The sequence below is a fragment of the Dipodomys merriami genome, unplaced genomic scaffold (genome assembly GCF_024711535.1).
Source record: "Dipodomys merriami isolate MVZ:Mamm:240054 unplaced genomic scaffold, mDipMer1.0.p SCAF_1, whole genome shotgun sequence".
Taxonomy (NCBI): Eukaryota; Metazoa; Chordata; class Mammalia; order Rodentia; family Heteromyidae; genus Dipodomys; species Dipodomys merriami.
The window spans coordinates 62,911,617-62,923,371 of record NW_027202270.1 but is presented as its reverse complement, the minus strand read 5'-3'; positions in this window follow the sequence as shown (position 1 = coordinate 62,923,371).

The window sequence follows — 11,755 nt, the reverse complement described above, 5'->3', positions numbered from 1 at the left end:
CTCAAAACTAAACTTTTCCTGCCAACACCTCATTTTTATCTTTTGATGACAATGAAAGCCTATTTGTATTTTTATCCTTGAGGTGTTAGTATCCTATCAGTTGTATGCGCTACCAGCATCTTATAACTTCCTGCAATACTGAGACTGGCTAAAGCATTATGGCTTCCTTAGATGGAATTTTCCTACTTATAATTTCTTTCCTATCCAAATTTACCATGCACTGAGCTGTTGGACCACACTTTTTGTCATCATATAATTCTCATTCTAGTATCTACCTGTTTAATTAGATACATATTTTCATCTGTTATCCTTTATAACAATACTCCAATTGCCTCTCCAGAGATTTGAGTTCTTTTTCCAATACATTTCCTCTGCTCTAGTCAAATAATATTCCATGCTACTCCACAACATACTTTGTTTTTTGTTTTTATTCCAGGCACTTACTTCAACCGAAGTTTTCTGTCATCTCTTCCTCTCAAATGTTCTTTATAATTCATCTCAATTGCTATGATGCCTTTTTCACAGAAGTATCTTATCCTTCCACAAAATCTTTTAAGTCATCACAGAATTTGTAAAGGACAGAGGGAGTGGGGGAGGAAGGGAGGGAAGAAGGAAAAAAAGGAAAGGAAAAGAAGGGAAAGAGGGGCTGGGGGTTTATCCCAGTGGAAGGGTGCCCGCCCAGTGCACACTAGGCCCTGGGTTCGGTCCTCAGCCCTGGAAAAAAAAGAAAAAAAGAATGAGAAAGAAAGGAAGGAAGGAAGGAAGGAAGGAAGGAAGGAAGGAAGGAAGAAAGAAAGAAAGAAAGAGGGGAAAGAAAGAAAAAGAAAGAAAGAAAGAAAGAAAGAAAGAAGGACAGACAGAAAGAAAGAAAGAAAAGAAAGAAAGGAAGGAAAGAAGGAAGGAAGGAAGGAAGGAAGGAAGGAAGGAAGGAAGGAAGGAAGGAAGGAAGGAAGGAAGGAAAAGTTATTGAAAGTTTTCATATTTTTTACAAACTAGTGACTACTGTGTACCTTCCATCTTCCTCCTTCATAGTGGGGTAAGGATTTCTGTTCTGCTTCCTGTTCAGTAGAAACAGGGCTGCTTTCTCTAAACCTCCAAGACTTTTTCTTCATCTAAAACATGAAGACACTGAAACTTGCATCAGTGAACTACTGAAAGAATTCAGTGAAACAATGAAGTTTCCAGGAAAGTCATGATCATTTCCTCATTGTTTTTGATTGTTTCCTTTCCAAAACACAAGATTTTAATAGAATACTGGAAAAAGATGTTTGAAGTGGTTTATTCCTCTGTTTCATTATTCAATAGAGATGGACACTGGCTTGTTCATGGTCACACTGTTAGATCTAGAACCGAAGTCTCTCTGTGGCTAATATGAGAATTCACCAACAGTTCCTCCTAATGCTGCAATGAGCAACTGGGTACGACTTATTTTTCTACTGCCTTTGACATTGCAGGACTTAAATGATTCCACCAAGTTCAACAAAACCCAGCAAGGCCTAAAAGTAACCAGGAAACTATACTTTAGGGCTTAAACTGTAATTGATTCTGAAGTAGCCGAAAATGTTAGTGTAAAAGCACCATGTCCCCATTTCCTGCAGACTTTTCATGCCCAAATGATGGACAGTTAATGCCATAAAAAGAGGGGACCAACACCAGCCATTCAAGAAATAGCTACCACATCTCTATTCTGGCATTTGAAAAATGAATGTGATTTCATATTAAAGGTTTCCTTGCTAAAGCAAGAAGGCCAAAGAAAGAAGCCTATTGAGCAACGTAGCACTGCCTGTGAATTTTATTTAAAAGGTACATAACTTGAAGCCCACATGTCCTTGAACTGCAAGGTTTCTTAGTCATGCAATAACAAGATTTCACTTCCAAGACAGACCATTTGGGTGTGACCAACTAAGCTGTAATTTTTACATTTCCTAACTTGCTAGTAATTTAGTTAACATGACTTAATACCTTTGGGGCTGTGTACGTTACCCAGAATAAAACCAGATATTGCAAGTTCCTAGAGAATGCAAGTCTCTATTTGCCATCTCTTGATATTTATCTCTTTTCAATACTTAGCACAATGTTCAAAAAACGAAGGCAACACTGGGATAAATGACTTCTTGACTCTTGTGTCCGAGTCTGTTTGTTGGTGTGTAGAAGACATTTAGGTATTCATTTCATTTTAATTTAAGCCCATTCTAATTCTGAGAAGCTGGTGACTCTGGAGTTTCGACTTGTGGTAAGATGTGAACAGACAGATCCAAAGGAAATAAATATTGCCAAGTCTATATAGCATTGCAAGCTGGTTTTAGTGCTGGTGGAGAAAGCCTAATCATAAGACTTGAAAGAGTTCCAAAACATTTTCATTGTACTCTGTAACTTACTTCAATAAGATTTTGAAAAAGAAAAGAATATTCATATCTCATGATTGGCTCTTTCTGATAAAGAGTGGGTGTGTATAATAACTACCGGTTCTCTCACTCTTCTTAAATGGATGACTAAATGATTTTGGAAAGGCTCAGCTTAACAAGTTTTCAATGACATCACATCACAATTTATTTTAACATTATTTTACTCTTTTTTCTTTGCTTATTTCCACTTCAGCACCATTGTATATTTATAGTTTTGAATGCTTTCAAATGTTCTTTCAGTACAAATTTGATTTCATAGTAAAATTCAGATCTACTCTTAGCAGCTGTAGTCTCAATATAATACATTAACACTCATGATCTAAAGGACATAAACATGATAGCTACTTTGCTTGGGGACTGGTTCTAACTGTGCTGCATTAAAAGTTGGAATGTTGTAGGACCAAGGTAACTTCATAACTATATACTAGACAATGGAGTGGAAGATAATAGTGATTGTAGACCATGTGCTGTCAAGAATCTACAGTGTCTCAGGATACAAAGTCATATATATTTACATTTTTAATGTCAATTCCTTGAATATTTTAAATTAAAATAATCTGCATAGATTAATCCTGAATGTGATTAAAATTCTTCTGACCATTAAAGTTTGAGAAATAATACCTACATCATATTGACATATGCCAGGCTCTATTTGTCAGTTTCCTAAATTACAGGCTTGCCTCCTTATGTTTAATGAAGTATTGGAGTCTACAGAAAACTCTTCATATTCTTGGGATATGTCAGAGAAGCAATGAGAATTTATGTGACAAACGTGTGGTACTTTCCTAGCATTTCAAATTTATTTAACTGTTTTAGAGAAAAATGAAGGCCTTTATAATATTACTGTAAAATTTTTTAGACTCGAGATACAATGAAGCAGAATATACAATTCACATGACTTCAATAAGAATGTCCTCAAAATGATGCCAAGCTTTTTGGACTTCCAGGCAGAAACTTTGTAGCTACTCAGCCTTTTATTAGGGATAGATCAGATAAAGAGTGAGACTTTTATAGAACTAACTGAAGGATGAGGAGAAATAATAGGAGCTAATCTTTTTGAAATGAGAAATAAATTCTTTGTTATTGAAAACACAGACAATTTCTACATTGCTTACTTATTAGAATGGCAAATATTAGGCACTAAAGTCAGTAACTGAATTTTAATTTTTTTAACCTTTTAGGTTATGGCTGGGAGATAATGAGATTCAAACTAGTGTCATCTGTTTGCTGCATCTGTGACATTTTCCAAAGATACCAAGGTTCCTACAGATGACTAAAAATGTTCAAAGTACTCTTGCAAACACACAGATACCCACCATCAGACTTAGGGCTCTCTATTACAATCCTCAATTTTTAATAGAATGTTTTAAATAGAAATCTGGTGTCCTTACATTTTAATTTATTTTTCAGTATCAGTCATCCACACAACTTAGAAGTTGGCATTGTACATGTGTAATGGCTCTATCCACACCATCTAGGCTTAGTTTTCATTATTGTCCCATAGGCCCCTTTATTCTGATAGCTGAGAACCACTGGAAGCAGCTTAAACATACCATCTGCCTTCATGTTTCCTTTCCAATGAATATTCTTTGCTCCTCCTGGTCATCTTTGTCACAGAGAAGCTACTAAAATTGCCTTCTGCCTGAAAGTTATTTTGGCAGTCTCTTTTAACCCCCAGCCATTAGCACTCGCTCCTGCTACTTAGTTACCTTGGTGCCATGAAAAATGAGTATTCCATATTTTCTCATGGTTTATTAATAATTCTACTGCATGATTTTTGAAGGCATTGGTACATAGAACTCACCTTTTCTTTTATCTTTCACAGTGAGCCAAAAGATGGCCAGTTAACCATTGTTCAAAAATGTTTATTTAATCAAAAATCAAATATGTTGGGTTATTTTAAATCTGCATGTAAAAGGAAATAGAACTTCATGCTGTGAATATCTTAGGTGGAACAAGCAGGGTGGGGCATACCTGTAATCTAAGTACTTGGGAAGCTGAGGGAAAAAGATCTCAAGTTCAAGACCAGCCAGGACTCAAAAGGAGACCCTGTCTAAAATAAAATAAAAAATAAAAAATAAAAAATAAAAAATAAATAAATGGAGATGGTTTTTACTTATATATTTCACACAATAAATTCATGGTTTTGTTTAATTTATGTTGTCTTTCTAAGTCTCTTTAGCTCATATAAAAATAATCCACATCAGGATGTAACAATACTTGATAGGAAATGTACTCATTACCTTGCTCATATAACTCTGGAACTCCTCTGTACAGTAGTTTTACAACAAAAAACATACAAAAATAATAATCCATATCTCATTACATTTTAAGAAAGATAAATAACATGTTTTAAATATCAAGTACACTGTCCACAATTGTCAATAAGTATTAGTTCTACCCTCTGCTTCCAAATAGTTTTGGTTTTGTTTGTTTAATTCCCAGTTGAGCAGAAGGCCAAATTAAATGGAAACTACATCCTGAGCTCTCTAAGCTAGTTGTCATTATTCTATGTGTTCTGAGAAGCGCTGAGGTCAAAGGTATGTGCTTATGCTGACACAGAGCTGGGATGGCCAGATCACAAAGCTAGAGTTCTTTATAGTATGCGGGAACATCCCTATCCACACTTCCCATATCTCCCCTACCCTGGCTCAGATCCTAGAGCTCACAAGATAGGGATAGCATTTAAGCCTATCAGAAGCCTGTCATATTTCAACTGTGTCAGCATAAAAGAGACTATACACAACTGGTTGGGTAACTGTGAGACACTGAGAAATGTCTTCATCCCACGTTTCCAAGCCCACTTCAACCCATGGGGACAAGACAATCAGCCCAAATGAACTGACATTAATTTCCACTATGTGGGAGTACCAAGTGTCTCAGAAGCTGGAAGTTCTCCACACTCAGGCACTAATTTTCCTTATAGATTCATGCAGGGTGCACTTTCAGCTCTTTCAGTTTTAAACAGAAAGACTTTGCTTTTCTAAAGAGTTATTTAAGTTTCTATGGGTTCTACTTTGCTTAATGTAGTTAGAACTTTGTTTGAGACCTTCAGACAACTGGGACTCTCACAAAAAGGAAGTTCTGGACTCTGACTCTTAGGGAGAAAGCTAAACAATGCACATCTAGTGAAAAGTAAATTGGTGAGACTGTTTTAAGGTTTAAAAGTGAGAATAAAGGTATGGGGAATAGTGAGATGACCAAGAAAGATATACTGACATGCTACTTGAACTCTAACAATTTTATCTACTTCTTCCAGCTCTCTCTCCCTCTCACTTCAATTTGTTATATACTTTTCATTTACCAAAATTTGTTTTTGCATTCTTTAGCTCTAATGAAGTTTTATTATTAGACACATAGAAAATCAATATGCACTATCTGCAGTGTGTTTGCATTTGCAAAAACCAAATAGTTTGATTATGATAGTAAAGAACAATATGCAATCCAGTGTTATTAAACTCTGCACTTGAATAACACTTTAAACTGCTTTGTTGAATGGAAACTCCTTTGTACAACTCCTTAAAATAAAAATATATTTCGGGCTGGGAAGGTAGCCTAATGGTAGAGTGCTTGCCTAGCATGCATGAAGCCGTGGGTTCGATTCTTCAGTACCACATAAACAGAAAAAACCAGAAGTGGAGCTGTGGCTCAAGTGGTAGAGCACTAGCCTTGAGCTAAAGAAGTTCAGTGCCCAGGCCCTCAGTTCAAGCCACAGGACTGGCTATATATATTTTTTTCAAAAAATGTATAACACTTAAATGACAAAGTCAAATATAGAGTTTCTTGCTATATACTCTGTAAGTTTTATAAAGTCATGTTGAGTTACTGTTTTGTTTTCTTTATGCAGGAGATGAAAAAAACAACTAATCCAAGCTGTTCCATAGAAAATCATTATCAGATGTTTCAACAACAGCTCATTCTTCAAAATTATGGCTCATTTCAGGAATGAACCTGGTAGTAACTAACTCTAAGATAGCTGTTTTTCACAGTATGAATAACTCATGTATACTCAATACCTCCATGACAAAGTTTTCTCTCTAAGGAATTACTCATTAATGTGATAGTTTTATGTTCTTTCTCCTAAGGACTAACCAAAATTTCTAATCTGTTGATATATTCTGTATTCCTCAGGGTTCTCCAGAGAAGCATGACCAACAGGATACTCATATACAAAAATGTGTATATATACACATATATGTAGATATCTAACTATATGTACATGTATATCTGCATGTGTGTATGTAGATACATGTATATAGCTATATACATCCATACTTTACTACTATTACATGGCACATCAATATTTGTCATGTATAGGTTATATCTGTCTTTGTCTATGTCTACGTATATATATATATATATATATATATATATATATATATATATGATAGCTCACATGAATATGGAGACTAAGATGTCACAAGATATGCTATCAGCTAGTTGAAGACACAGAAGAGCTGATGGTTTAACTTCTAGTTTCATTCCAAGCCTAAATCCCAAGGCAAGAGAAAATACGTGTCTCAGTTCAAAGTTAGTCAAGCAGAGATAGAAAATTCTCTTTTTCTCTGCCTTTAACAACTGGAGGGAGGGTTTACCGTTAAGAGAAGATAATGTGCTTCAGCATATTGATTCAAATGTTCATCATGTCCAAAAAAGTAAGACACTCAAAATAGTATGTAACTAAATATCTGGTCACGTCCCGATCCAATTACATTGATAATATGAAATTAATGATCATATAATCATTTCTTATTTTCCATTCTATTTCATCTTTTCTGATAACCTTATGTGATTTTGGAATAGAGGGGGGAGATAAGTCAAGTATCTTTTAGAAGCAGTCTTATTACTAGCTTCCTGGTTTTGGCATGACAATGAACATGATATATTGTTCTTTGGATAGTATTTGCTAGTGCTTGATTTATTCACTCCTCTCCTTTTGCGTCTTCCTCCACATTGATTTAGCAGGAATCTGCCAACTGTATTCCCCAAACTCTCATTGTGGATGGTTCATATTATATTCTGCCTGTAAGAGCCAGTGGAATAGCATGGGCATCAGAGGCAGACATTGTTGTTCTATTTCTGACTCTAGCAACTGTAGGTGATGGTGGCTGACTATGACCTCCATCAGTGTCTGGAAGCAAGAGTGGAGATGACCAAAAGTTGTGGGTTCCAGTAGAATTGGTGATGACCTCAATAGCAAATGCATAGGTCTTGACTCTAGATACTGAAATTACTCTTCCACTCAACCAAACAAAAATATATAACTAATTTTTGTACTAAACTTACTTCTATTTAGAATAGTAAAAGCATCTCTGTTTTACAAGCAGGGCCATCACTGATACATTCATTAATATATTTCTTGCCTTTCTATGAAATGGTGCAATAGTATGTTTGAAGTACAGCTTGAGTGCAAAGGAAATAGTAAAGGTAAGATATGATCACTAACTTGTGTTTGATACTTACAGCTTTCTACTCTTATCCTTGAACTAAACTTTATTATGCGTTTGGAGTAGTTTAGTAACAAAGGCTTGGACATGTTTATTTAAACTAAACCTCACATTACATATTGACCTCTAAGTCAGATTCTTGTTTGTGTAAACGATATCCATGACACAAATCTTAAAAAGAAATAGAATTCTATACCTTCATCAGAAAGAATGACATTACCCCATTTGTTAGGAAATGGAAAGACTTGGAAAAAATTATACTAAGTGAAGTAAGCTAGGCCCAAAGAAACATAGGTTTCATGGTTTCCCTTATTTGCAATAACTATTATATATCTGAGACAAGCAGAAAAAGTCAGATATGATGATGTTAAGCAAAATGAACCTCAAGATAAGGACACAAGTTTTTTTTTCTTTCTTGCTATTGTTTCTAACATATTTTTAAGGTACCGCGTGATTTTTTGTTGCTTTGTATGTCCCTCTCCCATGGTATAACCACTGTTTTCACTGTATTTGATGTTGGTATAATTTGGGGAGCAGAAGGGAAAAACAAATTGTTTAAATAGGGATACAGACTGACCCATTGCAACAATGAGATGTACAAGATGCTATGTCAAGGTGCTGAATGTAGTTGTGAAGATGGGAGGGAAGGGATGGTAGGGGAAAAACAGAAGAGACAACAATGCTTGATAAGAAATGTACTCATTACCTTGCACATGTGATTATAACCCATCAGTATTTTCACAATAAAAACTTATTTTAAAAAAAGAAATATGAATAATAGCTGTATGTCTCCATCATATGGAAATTTCTTTTTGTGAAATGAGAAGGCATATAATCACTTTATATTCTTAGACTTCTGAAAGATTATTCCCCTTTGATTAAAATAGCCCAGAACAAGAGCTTCATTAGAGCTCTTTAAGATAGACAATTCAGGTGGTAGATAGCCATTGGCTATTCTAATAACTGTTAGTCATTATTATCTTTTAATAGCATGGTTTCCAGTTTAATGGGCAAAGTATTATACAGATAAAAGAAGCATATCTTTCAGGATTTTTCTTTTTCCATCCAAATTTTAAAGAAAGGAAAAGGGGAGAGAAATCTAGTCATAGCTACCATATAATAATTCTTCTGTGCATGAATATATTTCAAATTTCATGTATATATTTCAAATAATAAAGTTGTTAGGAAAATTTTCTCAAGCTGTGTTAAGATCCTACCTAAGTATGAAGAAAACATTATGCTCAGGGAAGGTTTATGATTTGAGATAGTTTACTCAAAAATTAAATTCCAGAAATTACTAAGAATAATATCTGGTTCTGAGCATCACATGCAGAAGATTATATAAACTTTACGTTTCCTTTGGTGAGCCAGCAAAATTGTTCTTAAATAAAATATGATTATTAACGTATGGAGATTCCTCAAAAACTTTAAAACCAAACCACCATATCATCTAGCAATCTCACTTTCAAATTCAATACAGAAAAGAGAGAATTGTGCATTTGTGTTTATGCAGCTCTATTCACAATGGTCAAAGAATTATTAACAACAGATTATCCATCAACTCATACATGGGTAAAAATAATCTTGCTACAGAGGCACCAGAGAATATAGCTCAGTCCTAAACAGTGATATTTTGTCATTTAGAACAACATTACGCCACATGCAATAAGTTAGACTCAGAAAGTTAAGTACCACAGGTTTCACTCATATGTGTAGTCTGCAATAGTTGACCTTGGAGAAATTGAGAGAATGATCATAACCAGAGGGTCAGGAAAATAGTGGGGGCGGGGGAGAATTGGAGAACTTTTGCTTAATGGGTACTAAGTTAGTTACATAGAATCAAGAAGTTCTGATGTCCGTGGATATGGATAATAATAATGTACTATATATTTGAAAGTGCTAGAAGAATGAATAATGGAATGAATAATGAATGTTTTTGCCATCAAGAAAGGTAAATGTTTGAGGAAACATATATTTTAAGAGCTTTACAAATGTATAAAATAATAATACATTTTAAACATTTGTGTACCTGAGTATGATGTCTGTTTTTTCTGCAGATGACCACAGCTCAGATATGAGAAATCAAGTTCTTTTCAGGGATGTGGTGATTGTTGTGTATATGTTTGGTTGCTATTACTTTACTGTTTGAACAATCTTTCCCTCATAGAACTTAGAAAGTAATTAGAAGGTAGGTGAGTAAAAGTGAGTAGTGAACATATACCATTGCAGAGTAGTCCACAGTTTCAGTGCTCTTGTTCTAATAGCAGGGTGAAAATCTCATACTATCCCATGCTTCCCTTTTGAGGGTGTGAATTACCTAGTTATGAGTACATCCTCTCTGTCTATGCTAACTCCTATTAGGCATTTAGTAGCTTTCTCAGTTATTGGATTGACTGTGAAAGAATCACAGTGCTAATGGCTCCAGAGTAAACTAATTCTGGAAAGGAGGCACCAGAGCGTAAAACAGAAGAACTGGTTAACTCTAGGGCTACAGAAGAACTGATTTCTAGTGCTACATGACACCATAAGGCATTGTGTTACTTAGCTTTGCATTGCTGTGACAAAATACTTGAGACAAATAAAAAGAGTGAAAAGTTTACCTGGGCTTCAGAAGTTATAGTCAATGATAGGTCTCTCTGGTGAGGGAAGAAAACACAGTGGTATGAACATGTGGCCAAGGTGGCTACATATAATGTGGACCAGGAAGCAAAATATCAAAATGGCTTTTGTAGTAAAACCACTTTCTACACAGCCTATGAAATAAAGAATATGTGAATGGATTAATCCATTTATGAACTAAGAGCCTTCATGATTGTCTCAAGCTCACCTCTGAACACTGCTACATTTGGGACCACACCTTCAATAGATGAACTTTTGTGTGATATTTGGGATCCAAACTTGAAGAGGAATGGAGGAGAAGCATGGAACATGTAGTATTCATCAATAACTGCTCTTTTTGGTATCCAATGAAGGTCTTGGGACATATACTTCATGGGTAAAAGTGTTTGGTGGCTAATATACACTGAGACTAAGATTTCCCTGGAGTCATTTATTTGGAAGTTGACTGCAGTGTGTCCATTTTCTACATCCAAATGGGTGATTCTGGGGATCATTCTGCCAGCCACACTTCTATTTAAGTTATAATATTGAATCATATGTCTTTGCTTAGAAGGGAAAGGATTATAAAACACAGATGATGTGTTCACACTATATGTATGTAAGTAATAATCACTTACCACTTGAGAAGACTGGATCCCTATTTACAAAGCATTCTTTTAAATTGTTCCTGGTACCAGCACATCCTATTGCATGCCCTTGTGGTTCTAATTTGACACAATAAGTTGCCAAGAGACTAAGTCTCAATTAAATGACGTAAAATCGAGTGACTTTAACTTTGAAGTTTCAATTACCCTTTTCAGAACCATAGAATGACAAGTGCTAGAAATAGGATGGATTCTCAAAGTACATTTTATTACTTTGGAAGTATTAGCCAAACCAATTAGCCAAAAAAAAAAAAGAAGAAATGAAGAGGTTATATTTTTTAATGATATATTTGCCCTTAAATGTGTTTCTCTATCCTTAAATTAACCCAGAGACACTGAAGCTCAACATGCATTTGGATCAAAAGACTAATCCAGCTCTCATTGAGTTTTCTCTGTAATAATTTCACTCTTACAGAAATGTAATAATGTTTAAATGTGAAGATGTGATTGGGCAGGTAAACTCTTAGTTAACTTAGTAGCCCTTATTTTAAAAAAGACTTTTCCACGTTATGGGTAATCATACCTTTATAAAATTTCGGCCCTGGAAAGCATAAAATAAAGCATCAAAATGGTCATAATAGATACAGATCACCATAAGAAGAATTCGATGATCCCATATGGCAAACTGAACAATAGAATG